This window comes from Chiloscyllium plagiosum, unplaced genomic scaffold, assembly GCF_037043375.1.
Source record: "Chiloscyllium plagiosum isolate Xiang-an unplaced genomic scaffold, Cpla_swu_hap1 HiC_scaffold_48, whole genome shotgun sequence".
Classification (NCBI taxonomy): Eukaryota; Metazoa; Chordata; class Chondrichthyes; order Orectolobiformes; family Hemiscylliidae; genus Chiloscyllium; species Chiloscyllium plagiosum.
In genome coordinates this window covers 47095183-47116091 of record NW_028270186.1, presented here as the reverse complement: position 1 = coordinate 47116091, position 20909 = coordinate 47095183, and the positions used below count along the sequence as shown (strand labels likewise).

Here is a 20909-nt window from a genome sequence, read left to right as displayed (position 1 = left end):
CCTAATCTAATCAAATGCAAAACATTAACTCTGCTTCTCTCTCTCTACATTAGCTGCCGGTCTGTTTCAAATTTCCAGCAGCCACAGCATGTGTGTTCATTTTAGTAACATCATCGTTAACTTTTCAGAACTCACCCAGTTGCTGCAACATCTTTTGATCCACTTAGTATTGCAAACATTGCAAATTATTCTCTGGAATGTAGTCAGTGATTCCGTTCTTGAGGTGGAAATGATCACAGATTCCCAGGTGTTTGAGTGAAGTCATTTCTCCTTATCTCAGTCACTCAGGCTGCTCTCCAGTCCTGAGACTGTGACCCATCGTAGATTCCTATCAGCAGAGACAGCTGCCAACATCAATCCTGCCAATCTCTTTGGTCATAATATCCAATTCAATGAAAACACCTCTTATCACATGCAGTACAGGATATCTGAATCTCACCCACTGATTCAACAATCTCCAGAACCAGGAATAAGTTGGTGCCCCTCTGTTACAAACACTCTGATGGCAACGTGTGCTTCCTTCAGTGAGGAAAACAAATTTGCACTCATCTGGGTCTGTCTGTCTGCCTGAGGTTCCAATAAGTGCATTGATGGAAATCACATTGGAAAACCAAATCCCTTTCCAGGTGTTTAAATCACTTCATGCAGAATTTACAAAGGAAATCTGCATTATTGGGAGCATAATCTTATTAGTGACAGTCTGTTGCACACAGTAACATGATCCTCTCACAAACACAAGCTTTTGTTTTATGTTGAAATTGAAATATTAAGCTAAAAAGGTTATGTAAACAATCTACTGCTTGTCACTTTAATGAACGACCTTTCTGATAAGGTAATGCTCAAAGTGTTATAAAGTTGAAGGTGTGTACTCTATCTTTAAGAGGGAGGGAACACTCTTCTGAACTGTGTACTGTATATGACTAGCCAGCAAGCCAAAGTGTACTGGGAAAAGAAACAAATGTAACATTTGGCTGTGAAATATAGACCTATGTTGGTTGCTGTTTTGACAAAATTCAAATTTAACCTAACAGTTTAAATTATACCCCAAGATTCTAAAACCCAATTGAGTTTGAATTTATTGTTTTGCCAGCATCAAGCCAATGAGATGATCTGATGGGGGCGTATAAAATGTGGACATTTTAAAAATTGGTCAGAGAGTAACTGCTGTCTGGGAGAGTCAACATCTTGCTCACCAATAAATTAGGAAAGTCTCTCAATCAAAGGGTACCTTTTCATATGAAACAAACTCGGAGTAAAAGAAGACAACGACGACCCAGGGAGATCCTCAGCCAGAAGCAGAAAGACACAAAATTCACGAGTCACTGTGTGGGTTCGATATTAAATTGATGTAATTTTAATAAGTGTCTTACTGAAATAACGTATAGTTATAGAGCTGGAGGCAGATAATATGCAGTGAAAAGAAAGGGAGAGCTTAGATTTATGAATAGTTGTTTAATATTCACTTTGAGTTAAAAATAGATTAATGCTATTTTCTTTAAATAGTGGAATGTGTGAGTTTTCTGTCACTCAGACTTTAACAGATTATGTGGGGAGGTGAACTTTTCTGGGTGTTTGGTTTAACTAACAGAGGGGGTCACCGTCATGTTGTAACAAAAGAAACACGACAAAGAACAGTACAGCACAGGAGCGGACCCTTCAGTCCAGAATGTTGTGCTGAATGTGACACCAAATTAAACTCATCCTTTCTTCCTATCTTTGTTCCATATCCTTGCATATTCACATGCTCACCCAAAAACCCCTTAAACAACCCTCTCATTTCTGCCTCCTCCACCATCCCTGGCAACATGTTCCAGATTCCGACCAGTCTCTGTGGAAAACATATTACCCCTCACATCTCCTTTGAGCTCTCCCCCTCTCACCTTAAATGCACATTCTCTAGTAAAGATATTTCAACTCTGGGTAAAACATTTTGACCAGCAACCTTGTGCATCTCATGGTGCTGCGCTGACTGTCCCTAATTAGGTCATTCTTTACTAAATGCACATAAATCCGATCCATAAAAATTCTGTCCAAAGCTTCCCAACCACTGAGGTGAGACTCACCAGGCTATAACTTCCTGGATTGTCTCTATTTCCCTTCTTGAAGAGAGGAACACCATAAGCTACTCACCAGTCCTCTGCGACCTTTCCAGTGGCAAGTGAGGACTCAACAATCATGTTCAAGACCCCAAATATCTCCTGTCTTGCCTTTCTCAATAACCTGGGGTAGCTACCATCGGATCCTCGGGATTAATCCACTTTAATGCTGTTCAAGAAATCTAATGCTTCTTTCTCGACCTCAAAAATACCCGAGCACATTAGCATACTCCACACAAATCTCATTATCCCCAATATTCTTTTCCTGGGTGAATGCCGATGCAAAGTAATTATTTAGGATCTCGTCCACTTCCACTGACTTCAAGCACAAGTTCCTTCCTTTAGTCTTGACTGGCCCGACTTCTTTCCAAGTTATGTGAAAGCTGTGGAAAGAGTGCAGAGTAGATTTACTAGGATATTGCCTGGTATGAAAGGAAGGTCTTACAAGGAAAGGCTGAGGGAATGGAGGCTGTTTTAGTTGGAAAGAAGAAGGTCGAGAGGTGACTTAATTGCCTGCAACAGTAGTAGAATTGCTGACGCAAATGGCATTTAAATGGGCATTGGACATACATATGGGTAATATTGGAAGGTTGTAGGTTAGATAGGCATCAGATTATTTTCACAGGTCGGTGCAACATTGAGGGCCAAAAGGTCTGTACTGCGCTGTAACAATCCATGTTCACATCCTCTTGTGGGTAATTATCTCCAGAACGATTTGGGATGCTCTTTAACCCTACTTGCGAAGGGCATGCCCCTCCTTGCTCTGCTCATTCCCGGTTCAGGTTCCTTCCAGCTTTTGTTTTTTTACGTTCCTCACATGCCATGTCCAATTCTAGCTTCCCAAACCTTGCATAGGCTTGTTTTTTTCCCCTTTTGACTAAATTCCCAGCCTCCCTTGTTAACCAAGGGGCCCTTACATTACCAGCCTAATCCCTCCTCCTTACTGGAACATGCTGGTCGTGAACTCCAATCAGCAAGCCTTTAACTAACTCCCACGTGTCCAATGTGGCATTGTCTGATGACAGCTCCTCCCAATTAACACTCCCTAGCTCCTGCCTAATACTGACATCATTTGCAATCCCACAATTTAGAAACATCCCATTTATTCGTAGCTGCCTTAAAAAAAACTTAAGTTGTGATCACTGTTTCCAAAATGGTCTCCCATTGAAAGGTCAGTCACCTGGCCAGGCTCATTCAGCAATATAAGGTCCACTATGGCCCCTACCCCTCCTTTACACTACTATTTCAAGAAACCCTCTTGGATACACTTAATAAACTCTGCACCGTCTCAGCCTCTTGCTCTAAAGTAGTGCCAGCAAATGGTGGGGAAGTTAAAGACACTTTGAGAACTCTGTTGTTATTGCCTCTGCCGAGATATTCTGCCAAGATATTTGTACCTCGAGGTATCGTTGGCAGATTGAGGGTCCTATAGTATAATCCCATTAACTGCATCCTTCTTATCCTCGTTGCCTCAGTGGGCGAGCCCCTCCAGTATGTCCTGGGTGCAGACATAACATTCACCCGATTGGTAATGCAGCTCCTCCACCTCTTTTACCCTCCTCTCCATCTCATCTGAAACAATGAAACCCTGGAATATTGAGCAGCCAGTCCTATCCTTCTCCGAACCAAATCTCTGGAATGGCCACAATATCGGATCTGTGCTTATCTACTTTAACTATGTTGCGCCTTGTGTTGAAATTAACACAATCAGCCCATTCGTACAATGGTGTTCATTTCTCTGTATTTCCTTTCTGATTGACTCGTATACATCTTCCGACCTTCCTTACCCCCCACGTGCTGCCCTGCTGCTGTGATTCCCAGGACCTTGCCATTCTAGGTGAAACCCTTCCCTTGTAGCAGGAACAAGCCTCCCAGTGAGGATATCAATTCCCCTCTAGTTCAGGTCCCAATTATTCAAGATCCTGAAACTCTTCCCCCTATACCAGCTCTTCAGCCATGCATTCATCTCTGCTATCTTTCAATTCCTTGTCTCACAAGCACATGGGACTGGTGTTAACGCAATGATTACTAGCCTCAAGGTTCTGCTTTTCAGTCGTTGCCTACTTCCTGTGCTTACTCCTCAGGATCTCATCCCTCTTTCTACCCGTGTCGTTGGTAGCAATGTGCACCATGACCTCTGGCCTCCCATTCTCCCAATTCAGAATTTCAAGCAAATGCTCAGAGATGTCCTTGACCAGGCACCAGGGATACAACAGTCTCAGACGCAGCCACAGTAACACCTGTCTATGCCCTCAACTAGTGCTTCTCCTCCCATTTTCGCTCCCTTGGATTTTGCCTGACCTTGGTCTACAGCAGAGTCAGTTATAGAGTCATAGAGTCCTACAGCACAGAGAGAGGCCCTAAGGGCCAGACTGATCCCTGGCAACCATAATGTCCATCTATGGTCACCCCATTTCCCTGCCCATGCCCCATCTCCTTCTAATCCTTTCCTATCCATGTATTTGTCCAAATGCCTTTTAAATGTTGTTAATGTACCTGCCTCAGCCACTTCCACTGACAGCTCATTCCGTATGAGAATCAGCATCTGTGTAAAAAAGTTGCTGCTAACGTTCCCTTTTATTCTTTCCCCTCTAACGTTAAACTGATGCCCTCTAGTCCTCAATTCTTCAACCCTGGGAAAAAGACTGAATGCATTCACCCTATCCATGCCTCTCATGATCATATACATTTCTATAAGATCTCCCTTATGTCTCCTGTCCTCTGAAGAAAAATGTCCCAGCTTGTCCAACCTCTTCCGATAACTCAGGCCATTGAGTATTATAGACCTGGCTACCGCTGTGCTACTCCCCTGAGAAGCTATCCCCAACAATACACCAGCTCTTTCTCCTTAAACATCCCGCATCCAACCCCATCTTTGTCCCCTGTATGATCCTCAGTTTCCTGCTCTTGCTTCAACCCAACCACCCGGACACCCACCTACCTGATGGAACCTGGATGCTTGGACAGGACAAGATCATGGGTGTTTTTAAACGCAATGAATGGAATTCTGAAATTATATTTGGACTGAATGTAATGTAGAGCAGCGTGAAATGGAGGTGGATGACTTACGTGACTTGCTGTAAGGATACTGACAGTAGAACCTGAGGCGATCGTGAGTATACGGAGGTAGAATGTGGGAAACGAGCTGGGACTGTATTGGAGTAGTCATGGTGAGAGGGAACAAATGCTGGATGGAGGGTTTCAGCAGCTGACGGCCTGACACTGAGGTGAACCATCGGAAACTGTGCAAGTGGCCACCATCTAATAGGACAGAGAAACTGATCCATCGGCCTGAAACTGACTGACCACGTGGCTGTCAATGAGTCCAATACAAGTGAATGGAAACATTGCTCAGAGTCTGTTTCTGTAACATTCAACACAACCAGGAAATGGAAAGTGAATAATGAGCTGAAAACAAGGCCACTGCTCTGTTAGAGTCAAAATCATTCAATGTTCAGTCACTGAATATTCTCACCTGCAGAAAGGAATCTCCCAGAATCACAGCAGAAGGAGAAAACAAACTTGGCAGAGACAGAATGAAGCCACCGCCTGCATCACAACAGCTCAGAACAAAGAGGCTGAATTCTCAATCAACTGACAAGCAATACAGATACTTTCAGAGTTACAGATAGAGTTCAGAATTATTCAGGAAACAGACTTACCAGATACATTGGTAGGTGGTGTGTGCCAGAAATCCATGAAATAGCTTTGTGATGTGCCGTTTTTTCGTTGAGAAATGATTCTTTGTTTTCGCTAAGAAGAGCAGATGCATAGTTCACTGATTATGAGATTTTCAGACAAAGGAAACCTGATCAAGGACTCACAGGTCAATTACACTGTTAGTGACAGTCCATCGCACACAACAACAGCCTGTTACACAGAGAACAGAACAGATTCCAGTTTAACAGAGACACTCTCACAATGAACATCTGCTGCTTTAATAAAAATGTTACCTGTTTGAAGAAAAGGAACATATCAACAATACAGCGAGACTTTTAAACTGCCCAATGTAACTTTGGAGTTTTACCCAATTCAGTGATCACTGTTTCTATGTATTTTGAAGCTATTTTGAGCAGGGTATCTATCGCGGGTCAGTGTGGACTTGCTGGACTAAGGGCCTGTTTCCACACTGGAGGGATACTATTCAATATAATTATCAACCTGTCCCACAGCAGGATGGGTAAGGCTCGAGGGGAGTCTGAACCGGGCAGTGGTTGTGTCCCACAGCTGGATGGGGAAGGCTCGAGGGGAGTCTGTACCGGGCAGTGGTTGTGTCCCACAGCAGGATGGGTAAGGCCAGAGGGGAGTCTGTACCGGGCAGAGGTTGTGTCCCACAGCAGGATGGGGAAGGCCAGAGGGGGGTCTGTACCGGGCAGGGGTTGTGTCCCACAGCTGGATGGGGAAGGCCCGAGGGGAGTCTGTCCCGGGCAGTGGTTGTGTCCCACAGCAGGATGGGTAAGGCCAGAGGGGAGTCTGTACCGGGCAGAGGTTGTGTCCCACAGCAGGATGGGTAAGGCCAGAGGGGAGTCTGTACCGGGCAGAGGTTGTGTCCCACAGCAGGATGGGTAAGGCCAGAGGGGAGTCTGTACCGGGCAGAGGTTGTGTCCCACAGCAGGATGGGTAAGGCCAGAGGGGAGTCTGTACCGGGCAGGGGTTGTGTTCCACAGCTGGATGGGTAAGGCTCGAGGGGAGTCTGTCCCGGGAAGGGGTTGTGTCCCACAGCAGGATGGGGAAGGCCCGAGGGGGGTCTGTACCGGGCAGAGGTTGTGTCCCACAGCTGGATGGGTAAGGCTCGAGGGGAGTCTGTCCCGGGAAGGGGTTGTGTCCCACAGCAGGATGGGTAAGGCCAGAGGGGAGTCTGTACCGGGCAGAGGTTGTGTCCCACAGCAGGATGGGGAAGGCCAGAGGGGGGTCTGTACCGGGCAGGGGTTGTGTCCCACAGCAGGATGGGGAAGGCCCGAGGGGAGTCTGTCCCGGGAAGGGGTTGTGTTCCACAGCTGGATGGAGAAGGCCCGAGGGGAGTCTGTACCGGGCAGGGGTTGTGTCCCACAGCTGGATGGAGAAGGCCCGAGGGGGGTCTGTACCGGGCAGGGGTTGTGTTCCACAGCTGGATGGGGAAGGCCAGAGGGGGGTCTGACCTGGGGAGGGGTTGTGTCCCACAGCTGGATGGGGAAGGCCCGAGGGGAGTCTGTCCCGGGAAGGGGTTGTGTCCCACAGCAGGATGGGGAAGGCCCGAGGGGAGTCTGTCCCGGGAAGGGGTTGTGTCCCACAGTAGGATGGGGAAGGCCCGAGGGGAGTCTGTCCCGGGAAGGGGATGTGTCCCACAGCAGGATGGGGAAGGCCCGAGGGGAGTCTGTCCAGGGAAGGGGTTGTGTCCCACAGCAGGATGGGGAAGGCCCGAGGGGAGTCTGTCCCGGGAAGGGGTTGTGTTCCACAGCAGGATGGGGAAGGCTCGAGGGGAGTCTGACCTGGGGAGGGGTTGTGTCCCACAGCAGGAAGGGTGAGGCCGGAGGGTACTCTGTACCAGGGAAGGTATGCGACCCAAAGCAGGACAGGGAAGGCTCAAGGGTAGACTGTACTGGGGAGGGGTTGTGTCCCACAGCCAGACGGTTAAGGCCCGAGGAGAGTCTGCACCAGGGAGAGGTTGTGTCTCACAGCAGGATGGGTAAGGCTCGAGGGGAGTCTGTTCCTCGGAGGGGTTGTATCCCACAGCAAGACGGTTAAGGCCAGAGAGTAATCTGTACTGGGGAGGGTATGCGTCCCAAATTAGGATGGGTAGGCCTCAAGGGTAGACTGTACCAGGGAGGAGTTCGGTCCCACAGCAAGATGCGTAAGGCCTGTGGACAGTCTGTACTGGGGATGGAATGTGTTGCACAGCAGGATGGGTAAGGCCAGAGGGAAAACTGTACCCAAGTGGGGTTGTGTCCAACAGCAGGGTGGGCAAGGCTCAAGATTAGACTTTACCAGGGAGGAATTTAGTCCCACAGCAGGATGGGTAAAGCCTAAGGGGTGTCTGTATCAGGGAGGTGTTGTGTCCCACAGCAGAATAGGTAGGGCCCGAGGGCCATCTGTACCGGTGAGGGATTGTGTCCCACAGCAGGATGGGTAATTAGATTAGATTACATTACATTACAGTGTGGAAACAGGCCCTTCGGCCCAACAAGTCCACACCGACCCGCCGAAGCGCAACCCACCCATACCCCTACATTTACCCCTTACCTAACACTACGGGCAATTTAGCATGGCCAATTCACCTGACCTGCACATCTTTGGACTGTGGGAGGAAACCGGAGCACCCGCAGGAAACCCACACAGACACGGGGAGAACGTGCAAACTCCACACAGACAGTCGCCTGAGGCGGGATTGAACCCGGGTCTCTGTCGCTGTGAGGCAGCTGTGCTAACCACTGTGCCACCATGCCACCCACAAATGTCCGAGGGAAGTCTGTACCGGGGAGGGTTTGTGTCCCACAGCAGAATGGGTAAGGCCTGAGGAGTGACCGAGAGCAAAGATTTACTTAGGGAGCTGAGGGGCAACATTTTCCACAGAGGACGGTTCATATACAGAATGGACTGCCAGTGGCACATGGGAGAAACAAGAACAATTACAACATGGAAAAGACATTTGGGCAGGAACATGGAGGGGAGAAAGTTTGAAGGGCCATGGGCCAAACGCAGGGAAATGCAACTCATTCAGTTCAGGAAACCTGGCCAGCATTGGTGACTTCGGCCAGAGAGTCATGCAGCACAGAAACAGACCCTAAGTCTTGCGTTATTGGGGGAGTGGACTCTCGTGACAAGGCATGTTGTCGAGACTGAAGTAAGTTACAGAGATATGGATGGTCGTCTGGACTGGAGCAGGTTCAAACGTATGAAGTGATTGGTGAGAGGGGAGGAAAGTACAGAGATAGGAACTGTTTTTAGCATTAGAATGACTGATCCACATGACAAGCCATAGATACAGTGTAGGAGAGGGAACACAGAATGGAACATTCTCAGACAGCATTCCCACCCTCTCGTGGAAGGCCTGCTTTCCCCTCTTTTGTACTGATGCTCACTAAGACAGCACAGGCTTGGATTGATAACTGTGACACTCCCGATGTTGTCTTAGTACAACAAAACTTGCAGTAAAGGCGGTGACCGAACCTGGGGTGTGTCTGTATTGTGCTCCCCTTCCAGCACTATAGCTATGTCATGTCCTGTTAACTGATGTTTGGAGCCCTCTCATTGCTCTCTGCACTGTGAGTGATCTTACCTCACTGCAGGATTTATTGAAGGCTCCAGATCTCCCTGCCCTGTGTCTCTCTGGCTGACAAACCATCTTCAATGAGGGATGGATTAGACACCCAGCAGCTGGGAAGTCTATTAGGTCAGGACCTTCCTGAGTACCTACAGACAGATAAACAGAATGGGAAATTAGACTGATGCAGTGAGGGCTACACATGTCAAATGGCACTGAGTCCCACAGAAATCTGGAACACCCCAGTCTCCATCGTCTATCTGGAGTGGAGAATTCTGTTTGCTCAGGATCTGGAGTAGCTGCAAGAGCGAGGGACACTGACAGAGGCAACAATTCGACCCACACAGTGAGGGATACTACATGGAGAGTTACTAAGTAATATCACCAGAGTGCAAGATCAAACAATTGTGCAGGAAGAAAGTGTTTTGATTCTTGTTGCACTGGGATGCGCAACTTGTGAGCAGGCGAAGTGATGGCATATTGGCATTATTGTGGAACAATTTATCCAGAAACTCAGCAAGTGTGCTCTGGACACAGGTTCAAATCCCACCATTGCAAATGATTGAATGTGAATTAAATGCTTCAAAAAAGATGTAACTAAAAACCTGTGAGTGAGTATTAAACAATTGCTGATGTGAAGAAAATCCACCGGGTGCATTCATGTCTTTAGTGAAGTAATCTAAGGTGGGTCTTTCCTCCAATTGTCCTCGACCCCAATAGCCCCGCCCACCTGCTCATTGACCTTCTCAAGATGGCGGCTCTGAGGCCCGCACTCCCTCTTCCCTCAAACAAATGGCGGCCGTCACCCTGGGCCGCTTTCCCGACAGAGACCACCATCTCCTTATCAGGGCCTGGAGGGTCTTTTTCGGGTTTTTTCACCTATATCCGCGTCTTCTGAATTCTCTCCGCTCCTTTCTCCCAGTGAGTCTCCCACACGCCACTCTCGGAAGCCGAGCGTAGCCGCACCCGGAGAAAGCTGCTCCAAGTCTCGCCGTGTCCTGGTTAATGTGACACTGCGCATGCCCTTCATAGAAACCAAACTGCGCGTGCGTCGAAGATTATCAGTGAGTTTATAGAGAATATTCATAACTGCATAGAATCACGGGAGAAATATTAGACATTAGCAATTGCTCTGTCGAGTTACAGTCATTGAGATGGTTCATATCCAAATAGATTTTTTCATCCAACTTAATCATACCGGCCAGGTATGTAAATTTCCAATCATTCTGGGAATTTGAAAATAAGTTTGTTACTCGAGTTGTGTAAATCGATTAGAAATATGTACATTGTCAGATTTACATCTTAACTATGTTGTCAGATTTACATCTTAACGATTTCTTTAAAACCTCACATTGTTTTATGAGAGGGGATAATACTCCACTATGTCGTGAGAATGATCAATCCTGCAAAACAGTTTACTTTCTGACCAATCCTGAAGCGTTCACTCCCGAGAATGCATTGGTCCCGCTCCTCACTCACTCTGTTTGGAGGACCGGACGCTGCTCTGTCCTCCAGTTCCGCCCCTTCCTCCCAATTGCAGTGTTGATTGTGGCGCGACTCAGCAGCTAAGCAACAGAAACATTAAGGGACAAGGGAATAAGAGAGAATCTGGATAAAGTAGACTGGAAACAAAAATGTTATGGTGGGAAGTTGATGAGCAGTGGAAGAGTTTCAAAGACATTTTACAAAGGTCTATTCCAGTGAAATGGAAGGACTGTATGAAAAGGCATACTCAGCAATGGGTATCTGAGGAAAGTGATCAAATTAGACCATAAGACATAGGAGTGGAAGTAAGGCCATTCGGCCCATCAAGTCAACTCCGCCATTTCATTATGGCTGATGGGCATTTCAACTTCTCTTACCCACATTCTCCCCGTAGCTCTTAATTCCTTGTGACATCAAGAATTTATCAATCTCTGCCTTGAAGACATTTAGCATCCCAGCCTCCACTGCACTCCATGGCAATGAATTCCACAGGCCCCACGCTCTGGCTGAAGAAATGTTTCCGCATTTCTGTTCTGAATTTATCCCCTCTAATTCTAAGGCAGTGCCCACCGGTCCTAGTCTCCTCACCTAACGGAAACAATTTCTGAGTGTCCACCCTTTCCAAGCCATGTATTATCTTGTAAGTTTCTATTAGATCTCCCTTAACCTTCTAAACTCCAATGAATACAATCCCAGGATCCTCAGCTATTCCTCATATGTTAGACCTACCATTCCAGGGATCATCCGTGTGAATCTCCGCTGGACACACTCTAGTGCCAGTATGCCCTTCCTGAGGTGTGGGGATCAAAACTGGACACAGTACTCCAAATGGGTCCTAACCAGAGCTTTTTAAAGTCCCAGTAGCACATCGCTGTTTTTATATTCCAACCCTCTTGAGATAAATGACAACATCGCATTCGCTTTCTTAATCACGGATTCAACCTGCACGTTTACCTTGAGAGAATCCTCGACTAGCACTCCCAGATCCCTTTGTACTTTGGCTTTATGAATTTTCTCACCGTTTAGAAAGCAGTCCATGTTTGTATTCATTTTTCCAAAGTGCAAGACCTCGCATTTGCTCACGTTGAATTCCATCAGCCATTTCCTGGACCACTCTCCCAAACTGTATAGATCCTTCTGCAGCCTCCCCACTTCCTTAGTACTACTTGCCTGTCCACCTAACTTCGTATCATCAGCAAACTTCGTTGGAATGCCCCCATCACTTCATCCCGATCATTAATATATCATGTGACCATGCAGGTAACCATGCCTGGGATCCAATCAACAACAAGTCCAGCAGTAACTTTAGTGCAATTGCCGAATGGGCAGACTGTTCAAGTCCAAGTCGTTATCCAAGCAGCTCAGTCCTCAGTCACGCAGTCCCCTCAAGTTCAGACTGCTCAGATTTCTACTATACTTTAAAATGAAGACTCCCAGGAATCTGTGGATAGCACGACTGACTCTCAGAAACGTAGAGAAATTCTATCGAGACGGCCTTCATACAGGAAAATCCTGAATGAACTTTCTTCTGATCCCCCCAGTGTGCCAAGAAATCGATGAGGAGAAATCAGAAGAAGAGACTGTCTCAACCATTACTACAACGATGATGCAGACACCCATCTATCAGATTAGCAGTGGACAATACATTGCTATGACACAGGGGGAAGCAATTCAGCTGGCCAACAATGGTACAGATTAAATGCAAGGACTCCACACATGAACAATGACCAATACAGCGACATCCAAGGTTGGAGCAGCCATTATACAGTATGCACAGAGCCCTGATGGACCGCAAATCTTTGTGCCAGGCAGCCAAATGCTTGTTCAAGGTGCTGCTGGAGATGTCCAAACCTATCAGATCTGTAGAACTCCTAACTCCACTGCTGACCAGGGAATGGTTATGGCATCTTCACCAGTCCTGCAAAGCCAGCCCCAGAATGCTGAAGAAACCACTCGTAAACGTGAGGTCTGCCTCATAAGAAACAGGGAAGCAGCTCGAGAGTACCATCGCAAGAAGAAATAGTATGTGAAATGCTTGGAGAATTGGGTTGCTGTTCTGGAAAATCAAGTTGAAAGAGAAGTCGGACAAAGTGGCCAAAAACAGCATGAAACTAGAACTGGGAAAATGTTAAAGGTCAACCGAAAGCCACAGGAGCTATAAAGAAAAGTAATATAGAACATGAGAAAAATAAACTAGCACAAAGACAGAAAGGAAAAGTTTATATAAATATATATAACGAGAAAAGAATGGCTAAAGTAAATGTTGGTCCTTTGGAAAATGAGAAGAGGCATTTAGTTATGGGATATCACAGTGGAGGATACTAATATCTTTCCAGTAACTAGCAAAGAGACAAAGGTAGGTGAGGATTTGGAAACTATCATTATTCCAGAACAGCTAGCTTTAGACTGTTTTGAGGTAATTGAGCTAACGATAGAATAGTCTCCTCACCTTGATGGAATGCATTCCAGGGTACTAAAAGAGATGCTAGGAAAAATAGCAAATTCACTGGCAGTAATTTTCCAAAATTCACTGGAGCCTGTGGCAGTCCCAGCAGACTGCAAAACAGCAAAAGTGACACCAATGTTTTTAAAAGGAGGTAGACAAAAAGTGGGGAATTATGTACCAGTTACTTTATTCTCTGTAGTGGAAAAGATGCTTGGGTCTATTATCAAGGAAGAAATAATAGAGAATCTCGATAGAAATTGTCCCATTGTACAGACACAGCATGAGGGACAGGTCATGCTTGACCAATCTTTTTGAATTCTATGAAGACTTTTCAAGCAAGGTAGACAACGGGGACCCAGTGGATGAGGTGTACCTGGATTGCCAAAAGACCATCAACAAGGTGCTGTGCAAGAGGCTGTTGCATAATATAAGGGTGCATGGCGTTACCGGCAGAGTATTAGCATGGATAGAAGATTGGTTGACTAATAGGAAGCAAAGTGTGGGGATAAATGAGCATTATTCTGGCAGGCAATCATTGACAATTAGTGTGCCTCAGGGATCGGTGTTGTGACTGCAATTATTTACAACTGATACAGATGATTTGGAGTTGGAACCACACGTAGGGTGTCAACGTTTGCATGTGACACTAAGATGATTAGCGGAACAAAGTGAGCGGAGGACTGTGAAACTTTGCAGAGGAACATTTCAACATGGAGTGAGTGGGTAATGGTCTGTAAAATGAAATAGAATGTTTGTAAATATAAAGTTTATACTCCTTGGTTGTAGTAACATTAAAAAAAATCACTTGAATGTTAAAAAGTTGCATTATTTGCTCTGCAGAGTGACCTAAGCATCCTTCTACATGAAGGTTGGTCACCAGATACAATAATCAGTTCAGAAAGCAAATGGAATTTTGTCCTTCATTGCTGAAGGGATTGTGTTTAAAAGCAGAGGTTTTGTTTCAGCTGTATTTGGGTGTTGGTGTACTGCATGTAGTTTTTGTCTCCTTACTTGAGAAAAGATGGGGTGCAGAGGAGGTTAACTAGGTTGATTCCAGAGTTGACAGGTTCGGCTTAACAGAGACTGAGTAGATTGGGATTATATTCATTGGAATTCAGAAGAATGAAAACATATAAAATAATGAATGGAATGGATAAAATAAAAGTAGAGAGCTGTTTCCATTGGCAGGTGAAGCTAGGACAAGAGGGCATCACCGCAAGACTAGAGGCAGCAAATTTAAGACTGAATTGACAAGGAACTTCTTGACCTCTATGGAATTCACTGCCCAGGGAAGTAGTTGGTGCTCGTTCAGAAAACGTTTTTAAAACTAGGTTAGATTGTTAAAAATGTAATTAATTAATGAACATGGTGAGAACGTGGGTAAATGGTTCTGTGTCCACGAAATGATAAGCCATGATCTTATTGAATGGCAGAGCAGGCTCGAAGGGCAGGACGGCCTTCTACTGTTCCTAGATCTTAGGTTATACATCCCCCCCCCTCATTCGAGACTTGGAGGTGTTGGTGTTGGATTGGGATGGACAAAAGTAAAATTCACAGAACACCAGGCTATTGGTCAACAGGATTATTTGGAAGCACTAGGTTTGCTGCTTCTTCATCAGGGGGTTTTGAGATGCTGTTGTCATTTTTGTAACTCATGAACAGCAACAAAAGCCACGAAGCAATCCGCATGCTCCAGCCAACAATGCGCCCCGGGTGATTGATGTCAGCGGCGGACCAATGGAAAGGCAGGGACAGAGCTGGAGGACCTGGCGCACAGTTGGTCCTCCGACCAATCAGGGTGAATGAGGGGCGGGACTAGACTAGACCACTTGATCATCCTCGCGGTCTGTTCGGGATGTGTGGATGGAGAGCTGTTGGTAAAGATAGAAATAAACAGCAGGAAGCGGGAGGGAAATGGTGTCGGTATGGGTTGAGAGGGTTTACAGACATTTGGTGCACATCGAAAATACAAATTTGAAACTCAGTCCCGTTTTTGCAGTAAACGGGAAAATGCCTCATCCAGCGATTGATTCGAGTAAGCACCACCATCTTTATTCGGGGCAACGATTCACTGGACCCGTGCAGCCGCCAGCTTTGTTGGGGGCAAAGTTCAGCGGGACGCATGTGCAGCCCTCTCTGGTAGGGAGTCACAGGGCAGGATTTGCACAGAGCATATTCGCACCCAGAGAAATGGATTTTTTTTTCTGGATTTGTTTTTTCATTCATTTAAATGATTTGGATGTGAATAGAGGCGGTACAGTTAGTAAGTTTGCAGGTGACACCAAAATTGGAGGTATTGTGGACAGTGATAAAGGATATCTCAAAGTACAATGGGATATTGATCGAATGGAACAATGGGCTGGGGAGTGGCAGATAGGGTTTAATTTAGATAAATGTGAGGTGCTGCATTTTAGAAAAGCAAATCAGAGCAGGACTCACACACTGAATTGTAAGATCTTGGAAAATCTTGTGAACAAAGAGACCTTGGAATGTAGGTTCATATTTCCTTGAAAGTAGAGTTGCAGGTAGATACGACAGTGAAGAAGGCATTTGGTATGCTTCCCCTTATTGGTCAGAGCATTGGGTAAAGGAGCTGGACAGGTCATTGGTTAGGTCACTTTTGGAATATTGTGTGTAGTTCTGGTCTCCCTCCCATCAGAAGGAGGCACTGAAACTTGAAAGGTTTGAGAATAGATTTTCAAGGATGTTGCCAGTGTTGGAGGATATGAGTTGCGGGGAGAGGCATAATAGGCTGGGGCCATTTTCCCTGCAGTGTCATAGACTGAGGTGTGATGTTATAGAGGCTTATAAAAATCGTGAGGGACATTGATAGCGTAAGTAGACAAGGGTTGGTAGACCCCAGAACTAGAGGATATAGGTTTAGGGTGGGGTGGGAAATTCAAAAGGAGCCTAAAGGCAACTAAAATTGTAACATTTCAAAGGCATTTGAATAGGAAGGGTTCAGAGGGATGTTGGCCAAGTGCTGGAAAATGGGAATACATTAGGTTAGAATATCTGGTTGGCAAAGATGGGTTGGACCAAAAAGTCTATTTCTGTGCTAGACATCTGACTGTGGGATCATAAAAGTGAACATTGCTCTGATTCATCTCTGGGCTCCTTGATGTCCACTTGTTTGTTATCTAGCTTTCTCAGTCTCTCGTGTGTATTTTTGCTCTGTGTAGTATTTTACTATTACGTTCACAGTCCTCTTTGTAAATGAATTGTCCACTGCTGCCTGGCTCCTGACCATATACTCTATTATCAGGTTATTTTTTCCACAATATCTTTGACGGTCAAGAGTTCTTTTTTTTCCAATAAGTGAGTGGATTTTCCTTCCATTTCTGACAGTCAAATTCTGCACCATTTTCATTCCCCCATAAATCATATTGCACTCCCTGAAACATGATGTGTATTTCTCCTTCCACAGATACCAGTGATCAAGGCCAAAGCTCTGTTGCCTGTTGAGAAGGTGATGTTTGACTTCCTTGTACTGCTGCAGTTGGTATGGTGAAGGTGCTCCCACAACGTGGTTGGGTAGGAGACATTACAGATTATGCACTCAGAGATAGTGAAGAGTAGAAGATATCTGTATAAATCAACACATTTTTAATTTCACAAAATATTGAGAACTTTTGACGTAAGGCTACAGATAGAGAATATTATGTCCGGTGACCAAACCTTTGCGAAATAAGCAATTTTTCAGGAATGACTTAAAGGAAGAAAGCAGATCTTAGAGGGTGGGAATTCCAGACCGTGTTGCCTTGGAATCTGTAGAAACAGTCACACAGCTGAACTCAAAAATAAACATATCATTGGGAGTCTAAACTGAAATGAGTTATTGAGATGTGAAAGTGTGTCTGATGCATGGAGATAGGAATGATTACAGCCAGGAATTAAGTCAAGGGTGTGAAAGTAAATTGCTGTTGCTTATAAATGGGAGCCTTTTGATGGATCAGCAAGTTCTGGTACAAGTGAGCACTTGGGTGGTCGAGTTTTCAATATTCTGGAGATTATAGGGAGGGTGATTGTGGGATGCTGGCCAGGAGTTGGTTTAGATAATGAAATCTAGAGTTCATAAAATGAATGAATGAAAATTTCATTAAATTAGCTGAGACTGTGGTGAGGTCAGATGATATCACTGAAGTCGAAATAGTGGTCTTGGAGTGGGACGGGCTGTTACCTTCAGCTGTTTGTCAGTTTGTGAATCAAGTCTGTAACAAGCTCAGAAGCTGATTGGCCCTGCAAGAACCCAAACTGGGCGTCACTGAGCAGGTTATTGTGAGCATGTGCTTGACAGCACTATCGATGACAATGTCTATCACTTCACTGCTGAGCGAGTGTGGACTGATGGAGGGAAATTGGCTGGGTTGGATGTGTCCTGCGTTTTTGTGTTGAACAACACTGGGAAACATTTCCCAATATCGGTAGGTGCCAGTGCTGGAGCAGTACTTGTCTTGGTGGGCAGCAGGTTCTGGAGAAGAAAGTGAGGACTGCAGATGCTGGAGATCAGAGCTGAAAATGTGTAGCTGGAAAAACGCAGCAGGTCAGGCAGCATTCAGAAACTCATTCCTGAAGAAAGGCTCATGCCCGAAACGTCAATTCTTCTGCCCCTTGGATGCTGCCTGACCTGCCTGCGCTTTTCCAGCAACACATTTTCAGCAAGTTCTGGAGCACAGCTATCAGTATATATTGCCACAATGCTAGCAGGGCCCATAGCCTTTACACTACTTGTCCATTTCTTGATCTGATTTGAAATGGGTTTTCAACCAATTCGATTCACATCTGTGATGTCATGGACAAATGGAGAAGCCTCATCCACTTGGCACTGCTGGCTGAAAATTGCTGAAAATGCTGTCGTCTTATCTGTTGTATGAATGTGTGAGGCCCCTCCATCATTAAGGGTGGGGATATCTGTGATGCTTCCTGCAGTGAGTTGTTTAATTGCCCATCACCATTCCTGACTAGGTGTGACAAAATTGCAGAGCTCAGATCTGATCCACTGGTTGTTGGATCACATAGTTCTATTTGGTGTTGCTTGCACTGTACCTTCACCAGGTTGGCGCCACATTTTCAGGTATGTTTGGTATTGCTCGTGGCATGCCCTGCGGAACTCTCCATTGAAGTAGTGTTGATTCCCCTGGCTTGATGTTAATGGTTGAGTGGGGGATATACCAGGCCATTAGATTACAAAATTGGGCTGGGGTACAGTTCTGGTACTGCTGTTGGCCCACAGTGAGACAGAGGTTATAGGGTCAAGAGGGCTGATTGTGTTGTTGTATTTTCCAGTGCATTGGTAGATGTAATGTGGTCCATCCAGTTTCATTCCTTTGTTGAGACTGTGCAGTGACTAATACAATGAGTGATTTGATGGGCCACTGTCAGGAATGCAACTTTTGAAAGAAAGGTTTTGTGATTTATACATGAAAGAAGTGAAACTATCATGGTATTCGAACAGATGAAAGACTCAACATACAGCCAAGGTATTTTTCAATGGACAATTTCAGTTACGTCACACTATAAATTTTTGCTATAAATGCTGTGCCTTAGAATTGTGCCCTCCACACTCACCTGATGAAGGAGCGGTGCTCCGAAAGCTAGTTTGCTTCCAATTAAACCTGATGGACTATAACCGGTGTTGTGTGATTCTTAACTTAGAATATTACAGCACTACTAACAGGGCTGCATGTAAACAGGCTCAGTCCAGTTAGTCAATACATTCGGAAGGATTGCCTCCAAGTTTAACGACGCAATATTCGTCAAAACCGTCAACTTCAACCTGCAATGTTGTTATTAACAAAAACTTCAGGCTGACATAAAGCTCCCCACCCCACAGCAATGTGGTAACCGGGCCCGGCCCAGGAATTGGAACTGGGACATTTGTGGACCGTGATCTCAAAGGAAGCGAGCAAACACAATTCTGACAGATGAGTTCTCAAAGATGAGTAGCAGGTTTGAGACAAGGCCGGTGGTATACCATCTTGCATTCAGCTTAATTGCATTTCTTATTTACAGTAGTGTTTTGAAAAGTATAAAGAACCAGTTTGTTTTCTGTGGTTGGGGAGTTTTATCCTCGTTGATCACAGTTGCTGCCTCTCGCTCCACAAGTCAAATCATAGGATCTAAACAATAAACTGCAGGTGCTGGAGATCTAAACCCAGAAACAAAGTGCTGGAGAAACTCAGCAGTTCTGAGGGCATTGGTGAAGAGAAAAAAAATTGTTACATTTCAAGTTTTTGTCTGAATGGACAAAAGGTCATTGGACTTGGAACTTACAATGTTTAATTCCCCTCAGAGATGCTGCTGGGCCTGCAGTTCTCCATCACTGTGCTTTCGATATTCAACTTTATTTACAAAACAGATCGGAAAAATACTAATCTGCAAAAGTGAAAGGTTCATTGCAAACATGAGCATAGTTTCCACACTTGAGTTACACAAGCACGCCTCAGTTTAAAAACAAGATTTAACTCAAAGTAATATTCCATTTCAAAATTAGCCGAGTTACACCAGTAATAAAGCTCATCCACCCAATGAGGCACTTCAGCACAACATCCTGCAGTGTTGCACACAGCCACCTTTGCCGAAGAATGATCACATGTCACAAAATTGAAGGCAAAGAGCGTGTCTCTTTACAGGAGCTGAAGTCAAACTCTCAATTTTTGGAAAGATTTTTATTAAACCTGATTGAACATTTAAATCTCAGAGCAAAATCTTTGCTTTTTTTAAACAAAGTGTGTGGGAAACATCCCACATCTTGCTAAAGGTTCAGTTCAGTCTGATACATAGAGCCAAAGGTCAAACAAACATCACACTTTCTTTCACTTCTACAAAGGGCTGACATCACATTTCCTCAGGATTTAAAGTATTTTATAAATTGTTTGTAAAATCATTTGTCACGTTAAAGAACTGGACAATAACTACCATTGTATACAATAAGAGTGAAGCCTGTGACAGCAGATTGAGCTTTGGAGGGCAGTGAATGCACTTTCTAAATTCTGGGAGCACTTTTGGAGACTGCTCCCAGATGGTGATAGTGAGCATATCTGGAATGCCCTGTTTAGATTTGGGAATCCTTGGGAAACAGTCTGTGGTTTCACTGATACTTGGTTTGCGTTGTTGGTGTACAGTAAGCAATTCATAAAGTTACTTATGTATTGTTGTTGACTACCTGAATGGTATTCAAATCTGCCAGGTTGCCTTCAATAGTGTGAATGCATCTATTGTAAATATTTCGAATATTCCAGAACTGCCCAGTGCTTGGCAAATTCAGGGGGGACAAAAAAATCACATTGAGTAATTTGAAATTAAGAATGCAAGAGGATTTAACCACTGAAGTATTCAATTCAAATAGTTAAATGGAGTGCTCACATCTAAAATACCTGTGATCCATAGGAATGGATGGACTGACAGAATTGGGACCAAATTCCTAGCTGGGGAGTGTGAAATGTGCTTTGATAAAGTCACCTGCATTTACCAACAATAATTTGGCAAGCTCGGAAATTTAAAATAACAATACGAGCTTCATTGCTGCTCCAGTCGGGTCCCAAGCTCTGTGAAAAAATAACAATGTTCAGGTTTATTGCATACACTCTGAAACACGTGTTTCTTCAATAGATCTTGCAAGTTTACCAATGAGCATAGCAAC

General features: G+C 45.1%; 2 long non-coding RNA genes and 1 pseudogene across 4 annotated transcripts; 2 read left to right on the top strand and 1 right to left on the bottom strand.

Moving 5' to 3' along the window:
• Positions 1-1416: 1416 nt before the first annotated feature.
• On the bottom strand, positions 1417-10310 carry LOC148135909 (uncharacterized). Of its 3 annotated transcripts, XR_015754883.1 has the most exons (4): positions 10216-10310; positions 9352-9485; positions 5759-5966; positions 1417-2479 (listed from the first exon to the last, which is right to left on the bottom strand). It is a non-coding gene; the product is annotated as an uncharacterized LOC148135909 (long non-coding RNA). The 3 variants fall into 3 exon arrangements; XR_015754882.1 differs by lacking the exon at positions 10216-10310 and having other exon boundaries at positions 9352-9638; XR_015754884.1 differs by lacking the exon at positions 10216-10310 and having other exon boundaries at positions 5759-5849; positions 9352-9638.
• A 1777-nt stretch (positions 10311-12087) lies between these two features.
• LOC148135908 (cyclic AMP-responsive element-binding protein 1 pseudogene) lies at positions 12088-12982 on the top strand (annotated as a pseudogene).
• A 2224-nt stretch (positions 12983-15206) lies between these two features.
• On the top strand, positions 15207-16744 carry LOC148135907 (uncharacterized). The gene is made up of 3 exons (XR_015754902.1): positions 15207-15302; positions 16533-16585; positions 16695-16744. It is a non-coding gene; the product is annotated as an uncharacterized LOC148135907 (long non-coding RNA).
• The last annotated feature ends 4165 nt before the right edge of the window (positions 16745-20909 follow it).